This window comes from Micropterus dolomieu, linkage group LG04, assembly GCF_021292245.1.
Source record: "Micropterus dolomieu isolate WLL.071019.BEF.003 ecotype Adirondacks linkage group LG04, ASM2129224v1, whole genome shotgun sequence".
In the NCBI taxonomy this organism is placed as follows: domain Eukaryota; kingdom Metazoa; phylum Chordata; class Actinopteri; order Centrarchiformes; family Centrarchidae; genus Micropterus; species Micropterus dolomieu.
This window is the reverse complement of record NC_060153.1, coordinates 14,213,043-14,234,354: the sequence shown is the minus strand read 5'-3', so window position 1 is coordinate 14,234,354 and position 21,312 is coordinate 14,213,043.

The following is a 21,312-nucleotide window of genomic DNA, read 5'->3' as shown; positions in this document are numbered from 1 at the left end:
GGGGGAGGGGGGGGGGGGGGGGGGGGGGGGGGGGGGGGGGGGGGGAGTGGATCTGCCATCTTGTAGCCCTGCAGAGGGATGTGTCTGTGTGTGTCTGTGATGTGAAAGTGCTTGTGTGCCTTTGTGCATACACTCTTATGTACCTCATTAGGACTTAAATCAGGTGTCAGAGTTACAGTACAGGAAAGAGAATCAAAGTAGGTATATGACAGAAGAATAGGTGGTGAGTACAAGGAGTGGATCTATCAACCTACTGGTTTCCCTAAATGTGTGGGTGTTTGTGTGGTAGGAAGTGTGTAGCACCAAAAGCACACAGTCAATATGTCCCTCGTAAGGGCTTGGATATGGGGAGGGAGGAGTGCATACGGAGGGGAGGTCAGGGTGGAGAGCAGCAGGTAGAGTGTACATCTGTCACCTTCTGCTCCTTCAGGCCAATAATGCCCAAGAGGAGGGGGGGGGGGACAGGAGGAAGAAGCAAGAGAGGGCGTAATGCCACAAGGAAGAGGAGCATCACTAAACAGGCCTATATTTATTTTCAAGAAATTTCTAAGCACGCCTTATTTAGCTCTGCAAAGGCTGAAAAGCGTGGCTCTGAGTGGAATGTGTAATCCATTTTATTTGGTATCTCAAAAATGCACATGGTAGCAGAGTATTTTCTCTTTGAAAGTGTTAGTCTATTGTAAGGGAAGACAGGGCACAGACAGAGGTGAGAGAGAGAAGGACCTGAGGAAAGGAGTTGGCGCTTAGAGGAGAGAGGAAACGGCATCGGTGGGAATGGGAGCCGCACAGGCACCGTGTTCATCACTCTACTGAGGTTGACATTGTCCCAGAAACTTATGAATAACATCCCTGTGTGTCAGCCAGTCTCTAAGTGTGTGTGTGTGTGTGTGTGTGTGTGTGTGTGTGTGTGTGTGTGTGTGTGCGCGTATGTATGTATGTATGTGTGTGATGAAGCAGAAGAAGTCATGGGCTTAGCCACTGTCTATCGTGCAGGGCCCTGTCTATGTAAAGTCCACTGGGATTGTGAGCGAAACAGAAATGACCCAGAAAGACAGGACACACAGCTGCACAGACGTCAGAATATCAAGGAAGCAATTCAGTTCACATCAGTCTTCGCACAGCTTGGTTCTGTTTGCACATGTCATTTAAACATTCTGTACATTGAAGAGGACAGACAGTCATTTAGCGTTTGTTTTGTGAATTAGCCATTCTATCTTTTCTATTTATGTACCGTGTTTTTTAAGTGTAAATACACATCTATGTATACATGTGAAACTTTGCATGCATTTTCCACTGAAGGCACATCTTGTATTTATACTGTCTAAGAATTTGTCAATGTAACTTTTATATCCAGATTTTATCATTATATACACATATATATTTATTTATTTATTTAATATAAAATTTCCATATTGCTGGTTTACTTTTTTCATATATCACTGTCAATGTGAATCCAATATCGTTCAGCTCTGATAACAGATGTGCTGGGTTTACTGCAGACATTGAAAACACACTTAACAACATTGCAGGCATTTAATCAAATAAGCTGTTATGTGAATTTATATATTGGAACCAGTTTAAGTGTTTTCATGTCACTTTTTCTTTTCAAAGTCATCGTCATTACAGCATGTCTGTAATTCAGTCAAGTGTGATAGAAGTAAATGGCTGTGCGAGGTTATTGGGGGGATGGGAAAGCAAGACCATCTGTGTTCAAATATGTTTGCTCGTGTCTAGCATAAGGTGTTTAAGATGCATGTGTAGCAATGTGTACATAATCTGTTACACACCATTAGATGTAAGAGGTATGCATGTTTAAGAGAGAAAGCTAAAGTGAAATTAAGTAGCTACTCAGAATCTTGAATGATAAAGTCAGGCTTCAGTTCCAATCAGTGTATTGGCTGATAGTGTTACATATTAATACATCCTAGGTAAGAACCTAAATAAATGAATAAATTGGAGCAAAGGATACATAAAACAAAAATTGGTAAATTGGTATTTATAAATGGAATTATTTTTTGCATTTATTTGCTGGCACCCTTTTTGTTCATTGCTGTCATTTCTACAAGCATTCATTCTAACTACTACAAATCATGCAAGCAAAAGCAATGTATTGGTTTCAGTCTCAGTGGAATATGACCAAACAAATCAATATAGCAATTGGTTTATTGATGACAGGGGAACAGATTCACATCAGTCATTTTTCATTACCCAATAATATAAGGCTTGAACCACACTGAAAACCCAAAGATGCTGTCATAAATCAGTGATGTTAGTTTGCTCATTGATCAGATCCGAGACATACATTTGCCAAAGTGACTTGGCAAAAGTACTTACAGAAACACTGATGTGTGCATTGATCTGATGATGGGATATGTAAGTCAGCACTAATCAGAGCCTTTGCCCCACCACTACTCTGCATCCGATACCTACTGACACTTGTCTATGAATAACCTAAAATCAATTTGATGGTTAATTGGTAGTGTGTGTGCACGTGAGTGTACATGACATTCTTCACAGTGTAAATCCATTGATAGATTTAGCTACCCAATAACAGATTCTGTGTAATAAGGGCCTTTGCCACAGTGCTAGTTAGAAGCACTTAGAAATGCATGGTGTGTGTGTGTGCATGCATGTGTATGCGTCAGGCCCACTTGTATTTGAAGATCTCATTGACTCAGCTGAGAAGAGAATAGAATATAATTTAAGCTGAAACGGTGTAACTCATCAAATCATAAAAAACATCACCACAGAGATCATACAACATAAGAAATTATGAAAAAAAATTTTTTTTTTGAAAGATCACATCTTTGAAGTTTATTATTGGGAGTAAAGCAGCAATTGTATTTGGAACAAAGGATCTCTGACAACAAGTATGACAGTTATCTAATGCACAGTGCTTTGTTCATAGTCCTGACACTGTGGTGAGGTGCGAGTTCATTAGTTCCGCCTTTACCATCTAATGCAATACAACGGTCATATTCTGTCCCCGTGATGTGTCTAAATTGGGGTAGACAAAACATTAAAAACACCTCTCAATACAATGTAGTCCAAATCAATACCACCATAAATAATGACTTTACAGTTTAAAAACATCAGTCTGACAGTATTACAATGAATGTTATATTTTTACAAATATAGGAATCACTGCAGGATTGTTATAATATATTTTCTGAGAATGCAAATGTGTTGAAAACCTCACTTTATGCAATACAAAGAAGCAGGCTACAGAAGCAGGAAGCCTTTGTTAAAGGGCCTGCAAGTGAAACAAAAGCCTGAATGCAGAAACAGTGCCAGAATCTCTCTGTCCATTAATTCAAACTTAAGTGTGATTTTTAAGTTCAAATCAAACACTGGATTTCTACAGGCCGCGCCCTCATGGAATTGCAAGAGCCCCTGCAGTGCAGCTGTGACGCCACTGAACACATAAGAGGATAAAACGCCGGCCTCTTCTTGCCTTTCCACTGCCTGCTCAAGCAGCTACAGGAGGTGTCCCACTTTCAGCGTTGAACTTCATTCCCTGCGTGCAGGTCTAACTCGGTGGTCGAGAGCACACTGTTTTCCTTTGTTTCTCTTTTGTTTTGTGTTTCCCAAACAAGTTTTTGGATCCCAAGAAGACCGTTATACCCAACATAATGGCCTCGTACCTGCAGAAGAAGATACGGCTTCCACCATTTTTTACCGAGAGAAGGATAACCCTTGACACCCCAATCTCTCCATCCACAAACGTAGACTGCTGTTTTTCTCTGCTGCTCCTGAGAATCAGCTATGCTGTGACCCCACCGACTGTGCGGCACCAAGGCTATCGTCAGAATCCGAGCTGAGAAGGACTCCACAGGATTACCTAAACGGACTGACGCATTATACCATTACAAAGAGCAATTTCAAGTACGAGGCTTGTGTCTGGACAGAGATTGGGGCACTGTATTATTTGTAACCTGAAGCATTTTTCATTTCATTTCCTTCTTTTTCAAGCATTTATTGTGGTGATTTTCTGTGGGATATTATGGACTGCTGAGTTTATTGTTGTGTGTTTTCTTTACGAGCACATTTCATTTTGTACTGGTGCTAGGCTGTTACTTGTGTTATTCCTAAAACTGTGTGTTAAGCCAATAACTGTGCTTCATCATGACCAAAATCCAGCGACACGGCTGCCGATTGCAGGTTCGCCACCGGTTCCTGTGTGGCAATTAATTGTGTTTTACTACAGTAATTAGGATTCTGTGTATTTATACCTGTGGTAGTTCCTGCCACTGTTGAATGGAAGTTCACTGCTGAGTACTAAGTGATAAAGTGTTAGTTACATTATATCTAGCCTATCTAGGCCTTAAGCTCTTATTGAGTTTACTCATTGTCATGAGGGCTGCATAAAAAATCTCTTACTAAAGTTACTTAAAATTATAAATATTGCTGAGATCTACTGATTATTTTCTTGATGACAGACTTGATAACACTGCTTATTCAGCTTTCAAAAACATGTTCTACTACTATTCTCTGCTCTTCTACTCTGATGCTGTCTACTCTCCTTTCCTCTCCTGTCCAACAACAATAACAACAACAATAAACACATAAATTGTCAAACAATCAAGATTAATGTTACATTAACTAGAATAAATTCTTTGTTTCTGGAGCAGCAGCAGCAGCAGCAGCAGCAGCAACGTTTACAGCAGCAAAGTCACTGTATACTCTATGGGCCGGGTTTACTAACACCCCAGATAAAGAGTACAAAAGTGTGTGTGCATTCTAAAATATTGCACGTGTTATTGTAGTACCTGTTATGGGTGATTAACTAAGAATTATTGCATAAATGACAACAGGTGCAAACACAATGGAGCTGGCAGTATTTAAATGAGGGTTTTGCGTGTTTAATGGGTTCTGCCATGGAGAGTTGGGAAGGAAAGCAGCCACAATGTACCTGCCCATCGTGCCTAAGATTGCACTAAGTAGTTTGGACAGCACACCCCAGCAGAAACATGGTGCAAACTATGGGGGAGCCTTAATAAGACATGAGCTCCCCTAAATACATGATTTGTGAAATTTAATTTCTATATTTCTGTATCATCATGGATCATGCATAAAATCAGTAGCGTCGTGCTTCATCCAGCCAGAGGGAACGATCTCCGACCGCAAATCTCCTGTCTCTGGCCATGTACACCCCAACACCCCATTTCCTCTCCAATACCTACAATGGGTTGTGTCGCTTCTACGACCGGCACGCTGCGAACAGTTGGTAATCGTTCCCTCTGGCTGGGTGAATATTACGCTGGCTGGGTGAATATTACGCATGATCCATACACTACTGCCTCTGCAGCACCACTCAACTTTCTAAATTCTTCAATCTCACAGAGAAAAGAAGTCAGGTCGAAACAGTGTTGAGAGACTGCCGCAGCTGTTGCGTTGAAATGCAGGGTTGCAAGAAGTTTGGGCACGGCAGCTATTGCGTGACTCCTTCTTGTAACAGGCTCTAAATCAGCCAACAGCTCCAATATGGCATGGCTGGAGAGGCGAAATGTGCGCGTTATATGTTCCTCAGTCATGCCAAAAATATTGACACAAATGAAAAAAAAAAAAAAAAAAAACACTTTCTCTACCTCTTCTTTCTACCTTCTTTTCAAAACGTATTAAGAACAGATGCTGTTGCACTCACATGAAATTGCTTTTAGGCTGGTTAGATCACATTGTGTGTAGTAAATAAATGTATTTGCATGTTACCCTCCCATTACTTTTCACAATAAAACTGAAACACCTCAAATTGCATATTCATTAAGGCAAAAGTAGTAAATGAACAATAGTGTCAGATATGGTTTAAACAGAACCCAGAAGCAGACAAAGACGGGAGGCCTTTCACAGAGTTTATTGAAGAGCAGTCAAGACAAGGTGGGAGCGAGTGATTCAGCTGGGTGGCAGGCTCGACGATAGGCAGGGGAGGCAGGCAAAGTGTACTCCTCCAGAGAAGTAGGCAGGTATGGGCACAAGGGGAGGCGTCCTCTCCAGACTAAGAAATCCAAAGAACAGAGACGAAATTAACCACAAAAACGTAACAGAGAGTACAAGGTAGCAACAAGGCTGGGTGCCGGCTAGATACAATGTAACAATCCAGCAAAGACTGAGGAGAACTGCAGGGCTTATGAAGCAGCACAGAAATACATGATACGAATCAGTTGTGCTAATCAGTCTGCCAGACAGGTGACTGAGCCAGCCCCATGCTTCCCCACCAGTCACGCCTCCTGCCAACCTGCAAGGGTAGAAACTAGGTAGAGCCCCAAGAAAGAGAGAGAGAAAGGCGGAGCGACAGAAAAACCAAAACACACCAGCCAGCCTCACACACTCAAAAACAGAAAGTAACAAAACACATGACATGTGTCATCCACACACAGACCGTCACAGCTTAGTCATAGTTGAGACATCGTGACAAATAGGTGCTATCTTGCAAACTACTTACTTTTGAAAGACGTCATTCTCTGTGCACAGCATTAGTAGATCAGCTTACATGTTAATTTGCTGGTGATATCAAGTTTGCACTTGTTTTTACTCACGCAAACCTTTAGTAAATCTAGTCCAATGTAAATATATCCTTGAATTCTTGTATCTTGAATCCAATGTATACTGCCGCTATACTGTATGTTCATGCTTGTTGAACAGGTGTATTGATCAAGTATTGGGTTTATACTCACAAAGGTTTTATTGCACTTACTTACAGTAACATGTGTAGCTGTCGTCAACTCGAGCAATCTTCACCTGGATCTTTTCTCCACTGTGGCCTCTCTGCTCGTCTGACCACTGACTTTCCTCCGTATGCGTGTGTGTGTTTGAGTAGGAGCTCACAGAGAGCAGGATTTCTATGATGTCAATACAGATTTGTTGTTCACAATGTAATGTTAGCATAATCACGGGAAAAATAGGGTGCGTCGATAGTGAGTTTGCTGCGTCAAGTACACGTACCTATCAGCTTGACTGCAGTTTCCAGCAAACCTGTAGCAGGTAACAATGACAACGCAGACACAGAAATACTACTTTGGGGACTAGTTCCAGGGACCCTACAATGTTACACCTTCCCATTGGCTGTATGGACAGTAGCTAGATTTGTGATGCGTTCAAGCACAATAAATTATTTCGTATTAAAAACATTGAATGCCGTTCAATGGCACATTTACACCCGATGCAGCGATCCCATGCATTGCCCCCCATATTCACCACTGGTTTTAATAACAGCTGGTTATGATGGTCGGTGCTCGGATCCACCCTTCATTGTCTACCCTATTAATGTAAAATAGTGATTAAGTATTGACATTTATAGGTGGGCAAACCCCTTTATTGGACTTTTTTTACCTTTGGTAATTGGTCACTGATTCAAGAGTGGTGCCATGTATTTATTCATCTTTATTAATCTTTTTGTAATATTAATAACTTTTTTACAATAATATAATATATATTATTTGTAAAATATTTCTGATATTTTGATAATAACCAAATCTGCCCATACCAGATCCCAACAAAGGTGTACTATTAAATAACTCAGTGTATGGGAATGATATGTGACTGTTAATAAAACTCAATTTGCTGTACAGTGCAACTATTTTATTCATTTAGTTTGGTTGGTTTCAGATAAGTCAAGTCCACAACATTTTAAATCAAGCGTGTGCACATTTGCATTTGTTAATTGGCCAAATGATATGAGTGTCTGCCCAGAGGTCAAGATATGAAAATTAATGTTGTACATGCAGAATAGACACAATACAGCTCTGATGTGCAAGCTGTTTTTCTCTAGTGTCCTCTTGTTTGTGGGTTATGGTCAGGTCTCCAGAAACCGTTGCAGGTTGTGCACCACCTCATTCAAAATGACTTTAACTGATGAGGCTTTTAACCACTAGGTCCACTGTACTGTATTTTAGAAAGCCACCATGAGTCATATCGTATAATTTTTGTGTCATGTATGTGTATGGGCAGTTGGCTCATCCAGAGAAACACATGCACTGCTGAACGTGCAACTTTCGTTGGAAATAATGAGCACAATAATTAGACACTTCATCATTTGTTCAGTACATGATAAGTATTGGAATTACTATTAACTCTTAATGTATCATTATATTGTTATTAAAGCTTTATATTTATTCCTTCTGCTTTCAATATTCACCTATCCTTACCCACAATCCATCGAGGTTCCTTCCCTTTTGGTTCCCTGTGGTCCGGATCATTGTGACACTACACCATTGTTTCCTTGAAACTGTCGGCTGTCGAAAGGCTGTCTCTGAGTTTGCTTGTTTGGTGCACACTTATCAGCAGTTCCAAGAGGCTGGAGAGACACTTGAATTCCCTTTTAATGATTAAAATCCAATCTGTCTCCACACTAAACACTTTTTTCAAATAGTTTTTTAAACATATGGCTGTGAAAATTACTTAATTATACAAAAACAAAACATGAACTAAGAAGCTATTCTCATCAGAGAGAATGGGCACAATATATACACTCTTGTTTTACTGCCGGGTTGGCAAAAAGTGCAGGTAGTGATACCCTAGCTACTGAAGATATCTTACTCTATACGTTTACTAGTGCTTTATCATTGTTCCCTGCTTTCTTATATTACACATTACCCCTGCAACCAATGTTTCTCTTACCCAGTGTGTAGCATAAATTAAAAAATATGGTTTCATGTTATTCCCGTGGCCTTTAACATAAGTCCCCCCCGGTATATAAAGTATAGTGTATTATAATCCTTATGCCTTGCTAATATGATGGGACAAATATCTAGATATAAAGCAGATAATGCAGAGAATCTTGCTTCCTGTTATGACAGGTAACTTGTCAATTAAAGCAAACCAGGTAGTCTTCCGTGTGTGAGATCTGGGGCCCACCAAGGGGCCGCAGCGGTGCATTCACAAGTCTAGTTCAACGAAACGCCTCAAGCCGTATCAGTTCATATATGTTTCAGAGAGCTTATTGTGACCAGCGCTATTTTCTGGGGTTTTTCTTTAAACATCGCCCGCCATAGGGGCTGCAGTACTGCAATAACAAGTCTAGTTCGACAAAATGTCTCAAACCCAATAGATTCATCTGAGTTTCGCGAGAGTTTGTCAACAGACCAGCTGAACAATCAACCGTAAGAGTTGCATACAGTAGCTTGTGAATGATTTGTCCGGTCACAAGGCTATGAAATAAAACAGTCCTTTCACTCATGGTTTCAATAGTAAACTGTCATAGGAATGACAAATACCTATAAAAAACATTATATTCTAACCAGAAACATTTAAGAAAACATAAATTACAAAGTATCTTTTGTATTTCATGCAAATAGGAGTTTTTTTAATAAAGTTTAACAAAGCTCCCGTCACCGCTATGGATCACAGGATTTCTGAGGGACGGCCTTTAAAGCTGATAGGCTATAGGCTAAGGTCTTCAAATTCCACTGGAAGCCATGAGAATCTTGCTCCCTCTTGTTGAATGACTGCATCACGGGTGTGTGAGCCTCTGTCTCTTACACGCAGTAGCCTAACATATATTTGTGAAAATGTTGTAGAGACAGGACGGTGTGTTGAGATTCAGTGTGGATTTTATGTATGCTTTTTCTTAACGGTGGCTAAACTGTCTTATAGCAAATAATAATGACATTTAAACTTTGTCAGTAACAAGCTGTTTCAAATGCGCGAGTGATTATATATCGTTCTTGTTTTAAACTCAATAACAAGCTGTTTCAAATGCGCTAGTGATTGTTTTTCGTTCTTGTTTTAAACTCTCGGTAACAAAAATGATTCAGATGTAGGCCTATGTGCGAGAATAGGATGGGATCACAGCTAGACAACTGTCGGTTTGACATGACCGTGCAAATGCGGTTGTATATTCACAGCCTTATATCTCTGCATAGACCATAATGTCAGACTAACAGGTATTGCAGGATAAAACTGTGTAGTGGGACAATGGTGTGGATTTGTGCATTTTATATTGAATAAATTTGGAGCTACTCCAAATTCCTCTTTTCCTCTCCCAGAGAGGAGCAGGGGGGTTAAAGATCAACTTTCAACAGACTGCTGAAGAGACCCCAACGGAAGGGGGGGTGGAAAGTTGCTTTCTTTAACTGGTATGCCTGGGCAGTTGATCGTAAAACTGGTTTTGATCTACGAAGCTGATAAAGCAGTGCCTGACTGTTAAACTGACAAAAGGGACACTAACCATTAGCATTTCCCTGAACAGCCTATCAAAACTGCCCCCCACACATGTAACCGTTGTAACTGACCTTGCTCTGTGTTTCATTACCCCATCAAAGGGATACTCCTTGTCTCACCAAAGTGTGACATAACCCAGGAAGCCGAACTTTAAATAACCAAAACTGCAGTCTCCAAAGACTCAAAGCATTTAATTAAGTTTAATTTAATCTTTAGTTTGCCTCTATTTGAGTAGTTGTGTTACCATGTTGTTGCTATCTATTGCTGATATTAGTGCTGAAAAGAATCTAAATAAGTTACTTTTTGTTTTATTTTCAGCAAGACACTCCTTCATCTAATGTGTAACCAATACTTTCTCACAAAATTCCTTTAGAAATGATGATAAAGAAATGTCATACTATACTCTTAATCGCCAGCTTGAATTTAAGGCTGAATAACTAAATTCCCCAGTTCCTAAGGAGAGATGGTCTTGGATTAATCTAAGCTTTCCTCATGTAACCTGAGCTCCCCCAAGTGGACGAAATAAGTATTACATACCATCGTTGGAAATGCCGTGAATGTATAAATATCCTGACCAATAATGTGACAACTGTTTCCTGTTACCAAATGCTTAACTTAGAACAATAGAAAATATTTGATTATAATACGTGCAAATAGATTTCTTTTCTTTGAGACATTAAGTTTAGAAAGGCAGTCCCTCGGGAAACCTGAAACACCCTCTGGGGAACCACGGCCCAGGCAACAAAAGAGCGACACGCGACGTCGTTCTCTCTCTCTCTCTGCTCTTTCCTCCCCTCATGCCCTGGTCTTCCGCTCTGCTCTCTGGACGCTTCGGCACGCGTCCGGCGTGCCTCTCCGGGCAACGCCTAAGAATTCGGCCAGCGCAACAGGCCTTTGTTCGCTTGAAGCTACACACGCGAAGTGCCGCGACATCGATCTGCCCCTCAGTTTGTTTTATTTTTTTTGTAAACATCTTGGCTCTTTTGTTTTGTTAAAGTTATCAGTCCATTAAGTTACACTGGACTAATTCAGGAACGACCAAGTTCCATTTTTAAGCTTTTTCGTCGAGCCAACTTCACCGAGGTCAGACCAAGCCACGTGGTCTCGCCAGCGGCAATGAAGGAAACCTGAAAACAGCCGAATTGCCAGACGGAGGACGGCGTTTTCTTCAGTCAGACACGGTGAACCCCGGAGAATCCCTAGCAAAAAGCCAGGATCGGGCAGCTAGTGTGGGACCCGTGCAACAGGCCAAAGCAGGCCCTCGACAAGCCGTAAGATCTAGCAAACATTCTGTAGTCAGAGATGTCCCGTAATGTTAATATTTCCTTTAACTCCTAAACTCATAGCTTACTTTCATTAGTTCTCCTATGCCATATGAGTCAAATGCTTCCCACAATCGAACCTCCATTGCTCATTGTGCAGCCATTGTTTATTTTCCCTGTATTTAACCACCCTTTTATATCGCATTAGTTAGAGAATAAATTCACTGTAATATAATCAAAAACTGTGTGTGTTGCCTATTTCCACGTCCCTGCCAAGAGAATTGACCCTTTAGATATGAGACTGACTGATTGAGTTAAGATAATTTAGCGATTATTAACTAACTGATCACTAGTAATAATTGTATAATTATTAAAAGCTACCTAGAGGTCCAGAGACTCTAGGATTATAACAACTCCGGTGGTGCCCTGAAACGAGGAATATTTTTTTGATTTTATGAATATTAAAATTCATAATTGGGCATTAATTCTCATAAATTTATTAAAATTCATAACTAATTTAGCCATGCTACAACTGTGAAAGTAGATCGTTGTTGTTTTATCTTTATCATTGTAATATAGGGTACATTAGTCTATGTGATGCAGTGTTGTTATCAGGAAGTAAAAGTTACAAAGAGCTATCGGTCAGAGATGGGGACTCGAGTTAGAGACTCGGACTCGAGTGCAACTTAAGTCGCATACACAGTGACTTCAGACTCGACTCGTCCTCAAAAGACTTCAGACTCGAATCAGACTCGAGGTGCAGGACTCGTGAACAATGTTTATTTTTTAGGAAACTTCTGATGAGCGTGCTGTTATTCCCTCACTCCGTTACCTATAACCTGCCTACGTAATACGTAGCATCTGCTGCGCGTGGCCGCATGTGAGAGTGGACAACAAACAGCGGCAGCTGCTGAGCCATTCATCATAAACTTTGGCTTTAAAACTTTATACAACAAGACCCAAACAAACAAGTGCTTCCTTGTCGTTCCTTATGAAAAGATGGATGAGCGTTTGTTTACTTTCCAAACTTGTGGTAGTCGATTAACGTAATTATTTACGACCCGCTGGCTGCCATCACCCATACTGTCACAAACCCCCGGTCTTGACCCTGGCCTACCTGTTGCCCTGAGGCTGCTGGTGGGCGTGGTAATCTGAGCTCCAGGCTTTCCCACCTGAAGCACATCCGCAATCAGCACACCAGGGCCTCTGCCTGCAATCAACACGCCTTTAAGAGATCTGCCAACCTTCCAGTCCCCGCCGCATTGTTGTACTTAACCGTATGGACACGCCAGCCAGTTTGTCTGTCTTAGTTTCAGTATTTTGTCTGAACCTTCGTACCAGTGTCTCTCTTTGTCTCGACCTCAGGAAACCTGCACATGCACCACGCGGATTCCCTCCTGTGCCCCGGAATCATCTAAGCTCTGGGACCAGAACCGCAGACCCTCAGAACGACCACCTCACCCCAACCTCTCCCAGGACACCCCTTGTGCTCAATAAACCACTTCTGTGCATTTCTCTAGTCTGCGTATGAGTTTCTGGCCCCCGGTCCTGACACATAGTCTATGCCATCACCTGCCATCATGTAGCCTTACAGTTTTATTTAGTTATAAACATTACACTGGTTTGAGAGTCTGCAGGGTGTGATGACTTACAGTAGTTTATAAGTTGTCATTAATTGTAGACGCATTGTACATTAGGCTGCATTGTTGTGCTCTGTTAAGTTAAAAATAGACAGGTTTATTGTTGATTATGCAACGTCACAGTTTTATTTAGTTAATGTTACACTGGGTTTAAGAGTCTAGGGACTGTGTTGACTTACAGTATTTAATAAACAGTCAATAATTGCATTGTCCATTACATGGTTGTGCTCTGTAAGTTAAAAACAGGTTACAGCTTTATTGTTGACCATGTAACTTTACAGTTTTATTTAGTTAACGTTACACTGGGTTTAAGAGTCTGGGGAGTGTTTTGACTTACAGTATTTAATAAACCATCAATAATTGCATTGTACATTACATGGTTATGCTCTGTAAATGAAAAGCAGGTTACAGTTACAGAATTCTTTATAGCTATGCAGTTTTATTAGCAACCTGGATTGAACGAAGCAGGTGATACAACATTCGTAATAACCAAAAGAGACTTGAGACTTGACTTTGTTGCATGTCTACACTGATGTAATAAATTTATGAGAATTAATACCCAATTATGAATTTTAATATTCAGAAAATATTAATTCATAAAAGCTCTCATTTCGCGGGGCACCACCGGAGTTGGTATTAACCCAGAGTCTCCGGACCTCTGGGTAGCTTTTAATAATTATACAATTATTTGCTAGTGATCAGTTAGTTAATAATCGCTCAATTATCTTAGATAAATCAGTCAGTCAATCTCATATGGAAGGGGTAAATTCTCTTGGCAGGGACTTAGGGAAATAGGCAATACACACAATTCCTTGATTACAGTGAATTTATTAACTAACTAAGGTGATATAAAAATGCTGTTAAATACATCAGAAATAAACAATGGCTAAACAATGAGAATGGAGGTCTATTGTGGGAGAATTTGACTCATACGGCAGCTAATGAATGCAATTAGATGATAACTCGGTTAAATTTGTCTAGGGATTTCAAGGATTACATATGCTGGACTAACCAACTATTGGACATCACTGACCACAGAATGCAGGGTTTTGGTCTTACTGCTTGTGTTTCTCCCCTCCGGGTTGCTGGTAAAACGGCCTCAAACTGGCAGATTCCGTGCGTTCTCGTTTAGGACAGCTTCAAGCCGTCGGCCAGTCGCTTTCTCTGCCAGGGAATTGCTCCGGGGGTCCATCTCTGGTAGGCTTATTGAAGAAACTTGCAGTGGGGGGCCAACCCTGACTCGGGTTAGCAGTTTTCGTCGTCCTTTGTTACTGCTGGCGGGACACGTGGTTGACCCAGGCGTCGGAGCTCAGTGTCATTTAGCTCGACAGAATAAAGCTTAAACTTGGTCGTTCTTGAATTAAAACTAGGGTAACTCAACGGATTGATAACTTTAACAAAACAAAAGCAAATAAAACAAGTAAGCTGCTGAAACGAGGGAAAGCTGAGGTCGCGGCACTTCGCGTGTGTAGCTTGAAACAAACAAAAGCCATTTGTTGCGCTGGGCCAAACTCTTAGGGCGTTGCCGGGAGAGGGGCACGCCGGGCGCGAAGAGGAAGGCCAGTTGCCATGGTTACGTGTGTGTGTGTGTGGGGGGCAGTTTAGGGTTTCCTGCCCTCTCTTACAGCAGAGTTTTGATAGGCTGTTCAGGAAAACGCTAATCGCTGGTCAGTGTTCCATTGTCAGTTTAACAGTCAAGCACCTCGTAAGGTGGCCACATTTACGATCAGGCTGCTCAGAGACAGCACTTAGGGAGAGAAACCTTTCACCTTTTCCTTTGGGTCTCTTCAGCCGTCTGTTGAAAGTTGATATCTCAACCCCCTACTTTCTTTCTCCCAGGGAGAGAAGAGGAATTTGGAGTAGTCTAAATTTATTTAATATAAAATGCACAAATCCACACTGTTGGTACACAATAACTTGGACTCTAGCTCAAAGACTTGAGACTTGACTTGGACTCTAGCTCAAAGACTTGAGACTTGACTTGGACTCTAGCTCAAAGACTTCTGAGCATCTCTACTATCGGTAGAGTTAGTGAAAGGGATGGATTTACGCGTGAGAACACAAAACAGATGGCTCTCACAAAATGTTTACAAATGCCTGCGTGGTTATTTTTCGTTCTTTTGTGGCTCTTACGACAAATGCAATAACCTGACTCGCTGTCAGAGAGGAGAGAAGAAGAAGCACTTGTTTTACACCTAAAAATAAACCTTCTCAGTAACAGGCTGTTTCAAATGCGTGAGTAATTATTTACCGTTCTTGATTTAAACTCTTGGGATTATGCATGAGAACACAAAACAGACGGCTCTCACAAGATGTTTATAAATGCATGTGTGATTATTTTTCGTTCTTGTTTTAAACTCCACCTGTATGGCATTAGGGGGCTGTAAAGACCTGTGGGGGATGCAGAACAGGGGTCTCAATTATAAAAACGTTCCCAGAAACCTCACTAAAAGTGTACGTGCGTCCAAAAGACAAAATGGCTTATGACAAAAATAATTCAGACTTGTAAGCTTGTTCCCTTTATAAATCACAATCAACTTGAAATGTGGCCTATGTGAGGAAGCACCATATCCGATCCCTTCAAACGCTTACAACTGTCTATAAATGGTTAGTGGAATTAATATTAATAGCCTACATACTGACTGCGGGAAGAAAAGGAGGCAAACTCTGACAGAGGAGCTACAAAACAAGATTCAACTCAGCGTGACACTGATGTTCCTTTTGGTGAAGCTGAAGTTGTTTGGTGGGTAAAAAACGCACTTTCATGCAACGCTCGTGCCCCAGAGGAAAAGTGGCGCCGGGGCTCCCCTCCCTTTATAACAGATCTGCAGGAACGGGGCATTCCTCCTGAGTAGTGACGTCACTGACTGAAGGGGACACACACACAAGACGGGATGACGCCGGTACTAATTTGGATTGCCCCTGTTTGAAAAGAGAGTAAACCAAATGCATTCCATCTGTGTTTAAACATGTATTTAGATTACACAAACATTCCACTCACTTAACAACGATGGCGATGAGTTAAAAGAAATAGCTTGTGACTTGTTGTAAACGACAATGAAATAGTGTTATTTTCCATAACAAACAGCATCACATCCATACGTTAGCGCATAGCGTTTGGCTCGATTAGGAAGCGAACATGTGATAACAATATAGTATGAAACTATGCACTAGTATTTGCTCGACTGACGCATTGAAAACGGCATCAATTTAAATGTAATTTGTCCTCCTGTTCATCTTATTTATGAGAATAAATTGTACTGCATACAAGTAATTAATATGATTTCTGATTAAACGGTCCAAAACATTTGAGGCGTTCTTTTGCAGAAACAGAATCTCCGCTTGTGTTTATTATCCTCAGATGAATCAATCAAACAAGTGTCTGATTATTTAGAAAGGCTTTAGGCTTTAAGCTATACTACTCAGAGGTAATATTTCGATATATTTACAGAGTTCTAGGACTATTCACTTCAAACAGTTTCATCCTTCTGCCATGTTAGTCGCCATTTCTCATTTCTCCTCTTTATGTGCGTACACATGGTTCAGAGTTTACTTACAGGATGCACATTTTCAGTGTCTTCAACAAGTTTGTTTTTTATAGATCACAACCTTTGCTAGGGAACTGGCGTTAGTTGTTGTCACCTATATTGTAATAAAATTTCTTTTGACTTACTGTATTGTTGTCTTCTGTGTTACTTTCTTAGACCGATCATGTGTTTTGCCTGAAACATCTTAATTATTAGCTAGTAAACAAAATACGTCAGGGCCAAAGTCATTTTTCCGGTTTTATCCTGCATCACAGAGTGTCGGACATTATGTGATTTAAGCTGAGACAGATGTCACCCTATCTACTATCCTAACAAAAGGAGACAATTTTAAGTATCTGAGAAATAAAAAGGCTGTTCAAACTAAAAAATAAAACATTTGCCAAAAGACTTCAAGTCATGGACACGAAACGCAGAGTTTTTCCTGATCTGAGAACTTTACCATACGGTTTTTCAAATGGCTGTTAGAGAGACTGATGGTTTTGATTTTAGAGTACAACAACCTTTTAGCCAGCGGTAAAACATATTTTGTGAAAATGTTGATTGAAAATGCCGATAAGCTCATTTCAAAACAGATTGAAAATGTTGTATATATTTTTTCGTGTTGGCAACCATTGTATGACCAGTTATTGAAAATTAGAAAAATTTCGTTGAAGGCTTGCCATCTTCTTTATGTGATGATACATTGTTGCCTTTAGATAAAAACTATTTTTTGATTATTGATTATTTAATGAATGATGCTAGCAATAACATTGAGGTTGAAAATGTGTTTACAAAATATGTGCATCATAGAAATTTAAATTGTTTATACCTAGTTCAGAATTTTTTTTTCAAGGCAAAGTTAGCCGTACTATCAATTTGAATACCAATTATCTTGTTTTGTTTTAACATCTCAGAGATAAATACCATGTCATGCTAATGGCTAGACAAATGTTTCCTGGGAAGAGTAATTTTTTTATGGATTGTTTCGACGATGCCATGAGTGTTCCTTACGGTTACTTGATGATTGATTTTAAAGCTAAGACACCTGACGATTTCAGACTCAGAACTGACTTGCTTTCAGACCTGACCGTTGTGTATGTGCAGAGAAAGAGAAAGTAAATAAACATGTCTGATTGCATTAAAAGAAACCTGTCTTTACTGCAAACTATGCACGGAGCATCTCCATCTCAGAGTAAATATTATTAAATCTGCATCACCAGACCTTTTGGTAGCGTTATGCGAAATAGATCACAATGTTTTAAAAGGTAAAATTTCTTTAAATAAGACACAGTATAAAAAATTAAAAAAGAAGAAGGCAGGGATTAGACTGCTTGCCAATAAATAGTTTGCGCTTCAAAGAAAAAGAAGACGATGCTTAAACAGTCTGGCGGTTTTCATCTACCCCTCCTGAGTATTGCTGTGCCTTTTATAACAAGTTTTATTGGTTCAAGACAAACTTAGATAACTATGGAGTATGCACAAAAAGTGTTTCTGGTACCTAAACAAGAGCTTGATCTTTTAAGAAGACCTCCGGCACATGAGTCTATTCGAGAAACTGTTGAAAATGACCTGGATGGTACTATAAAAGACATTCTAGATCAAAAGACTGAAGATCTTCATGAAAAAGCAAAAAAATATTCCATCGCATTGCAGAGATTTCTCAAGATGGTAAAACAGGGAGAAAAAGTTTGTGTTTAATGGTAATGTTATTAAAGGGTCTCGTGTATGATTTGATAAGAGGAGTAACTGCTTCTCACAACGTGTCTGACAGCCAGAGACCTACAGGTTGGGATGAATATCTGCAATCGTTGGCTATATTGAATATACCTTTATCAGTTGTACCAAATCAACAGGTCAAAAGAAAAATTGACGAGATTAAGAGACTTTTGGAGAATCTTCTCCTCTTATTACTGGACCACCAGTAATGGGCATCGATTAGCAAAAAGTTCTGAAATATCTCCTGAAATGCGATTGAGTGATTGGATAACTTTTTAATTGTATATCGTTACTGATTTTAAATAAATACATAGAGACATAACTTTATCATTTCAAAGTTTTTTTATTTATATCACCATAATAACAAAAGACATTGTCGTACATGTTTCAATCTATAAATCTTTTTGATAATGACTGGCACACAACATCTAATATTATTATATACATTTAAAAGAATCTGATACTTGGACACACTGGTTACATTCTGTAAAATTATTTTGACCACATACAATCGAAGGTCGTATTTTTTTCACAAATTTGCACACCATAAAATCATTGCGTTATTACTATATTTAGTCATTACATTGTCATAAAATAATCCTATCCATATGGTAAAGAAAATACAAACAATGCTGACCGCACACTACAGAATCCACATCTTGCACTTGTCTAACAGAATGTTGCGTGGACAATTACTGTTGAGAAAGACAGAAAAGGATTCAGGAAAATGTGAGTATACCGGAGAGTTCCCAAAACTGTCAAAGAATGATCCCACACCCTGCTTGTCAATATAGATAGCGACCCAATGTTGTCCTCCCAGGTGGGAGGGGTCTGTGTTTGCCACCAAAATGGCGGGTCTCTTTTTAATAACTGATTTAGGAAGCTGGTCACTAGCAAATACTCCAAGAAAGACGCTTTGCTTTACTACCTTAACAAGTACTTTTGACAGTTCTGTCGTATTCACACTATCGTTTGCTAAAGTTAGAAAAAGTCAATGAGAACCTGTCTTCTTGATGATATCTCAGTTATAGAATCATATGAGGCATAAATAACCGCATTTATTGTGCGTTGAAGCGGATTTCTTAAACGAGCCTCTAATCTAACACTGCCATTTTTAATGAGCGACATATGGTCTCTGCATCCTTCATCAGGGCTCAGGTTAAAACAGAACAGACTATCTGTTGTGGTGGCAGCCCGGCTGACGGTGAGTGTCCTGTTTTTTTCTCCTTTTTATCAGTTTTTCTGCTTTTTCCTTGGTTTTCTGTTCCCTGCCTGCCTCCCTGTGTTTTCTCCCCTGTGTGTGCTCTCTCTCTCTCTCTCTCTCTCTCTCTCTCTCTCTCTCTCTCTCTCTCTCTCTCTCTCTCTCTGCTCCTGAGCCCAGCCAACTACCTGCACCTGCATCTCATCAGCCACCTCGTCAGCCTGCCACACCTGCCAGTAATCACCTCATGCCTGCCTGTATTTCAACCCCGGTTCTCCACACCATCCTCGCTTGATCGTCGTAGCTCCATACCCGGTGCCACCCCCACGTTCAGGCTTTCATGTTTCTTGTTTTTTCGCATTTTCCCTGTGCCTTGTCGCTGTCATCCCTAACCCTGTCTCTCTGTCTGTTTCCCTCCCAGGTACACTCACCCTCGTCCTCCGTTCAGTCGGCTGGGCTCATCCACCGGCCCTCTCCTCCTCGGACTTCCCTCACGGCGTCCTCCCTGTTCCCCCGCCTCTCCTCGCTTCCTCGGCCCCAGTGTTCCCCGGCTCCCTGGCCCCCTGTCTCCTTGGTTCCCCGTGCCTGTGCTTTCCCGACATCCACCTCTTCCTCCCTTCCAGTCCCTTTACCCCTTTCTCCCTCAATAAACCCCCTTCCCTCCGAACATTGCATTTGGGTCCTCTCTGTCCCCACACGACGCAATCCCATAACAATATCTATGACAAAATTTGTCGCGGGTTATGGCCATAGCATTGTTTTTAAGATACTTTCCAGTTGCCGAGTACAACTGATGATACTCCCTGATGGCATTCCCTCTGGTAAAGTTGGGTTGAAATGGTTTTGAAGGATATTGTTGACCGTCAATGTATAAACATAAAAATTCTATATCATAATGCTTAAATGGATTACGCGCATAACTACCTGTATATGCCTCATGATCTACAAATCCCCCTACAATAAATTTAGGTATTTGTCCCAAGAATGTATTTTCTTGATTAAAAACACGAGTGCCCGTTGGGACGCCAAAATTTTTAAGACGCACTCTGTCTATGGGATATTTAACATTGCCATGCATTAATGCCTTAGCATACGCCAGCTTAACAGCCGGAGATACGGTGACTTTCTTTACAGGCTTGTTGACATAATGTAAACCCGAAAGTCGTCTACAGTGTTGCGCATTAAGCAAAATTCGTTTTTAGCTCTTATGAATTTTATCTTTAGGACTACCCCATTTATCATTAACTTGTCTTGAAAAAACAAGTCAGAATGTAAAGGGGATATTAGCTCCACTACGCGGCCACCTTGTGTGTACTCCATTCTTTTAACTAGTCCCTCGTTGCGTCCTCCAGCCGTTGCGTCGTCCATATGACCTGCTGTATCCATGAAAAATAGTCTGGATCCAAACTGTGTCTGCAGAGCGTCCTTTCCATAATTCAAAAGGCAATCTATTATACCCCTGTAAGGATATGTGAAAATATTGTACATCCAGGGTAGTTGATAAAGCCCACTTCGTCTGCTTGATCCAGGTAGTCCTCTGTACTAGCTGGAATGAAAAATTCAAGGGGTGCAGAGTCTGAGGAGGGAATTCGACGTAGACACATTTCTCAATACTTGTTTGTGTTAACGGTACCATAAACAGGGCTAGCTCAGAGTTAACGCACTCTTGTGACTATGTACCAACGACATTCTCGTTAGAAAATGTCTCTTGTCTTCTGACGTTTTGTTGTTATTTTTTCTAGTCTTAGTATGAGTCTTATTTGTTGTTCGGCTACGCCTCTTTGGTGGGGAACTCCCTCTTTTCCCAGGAG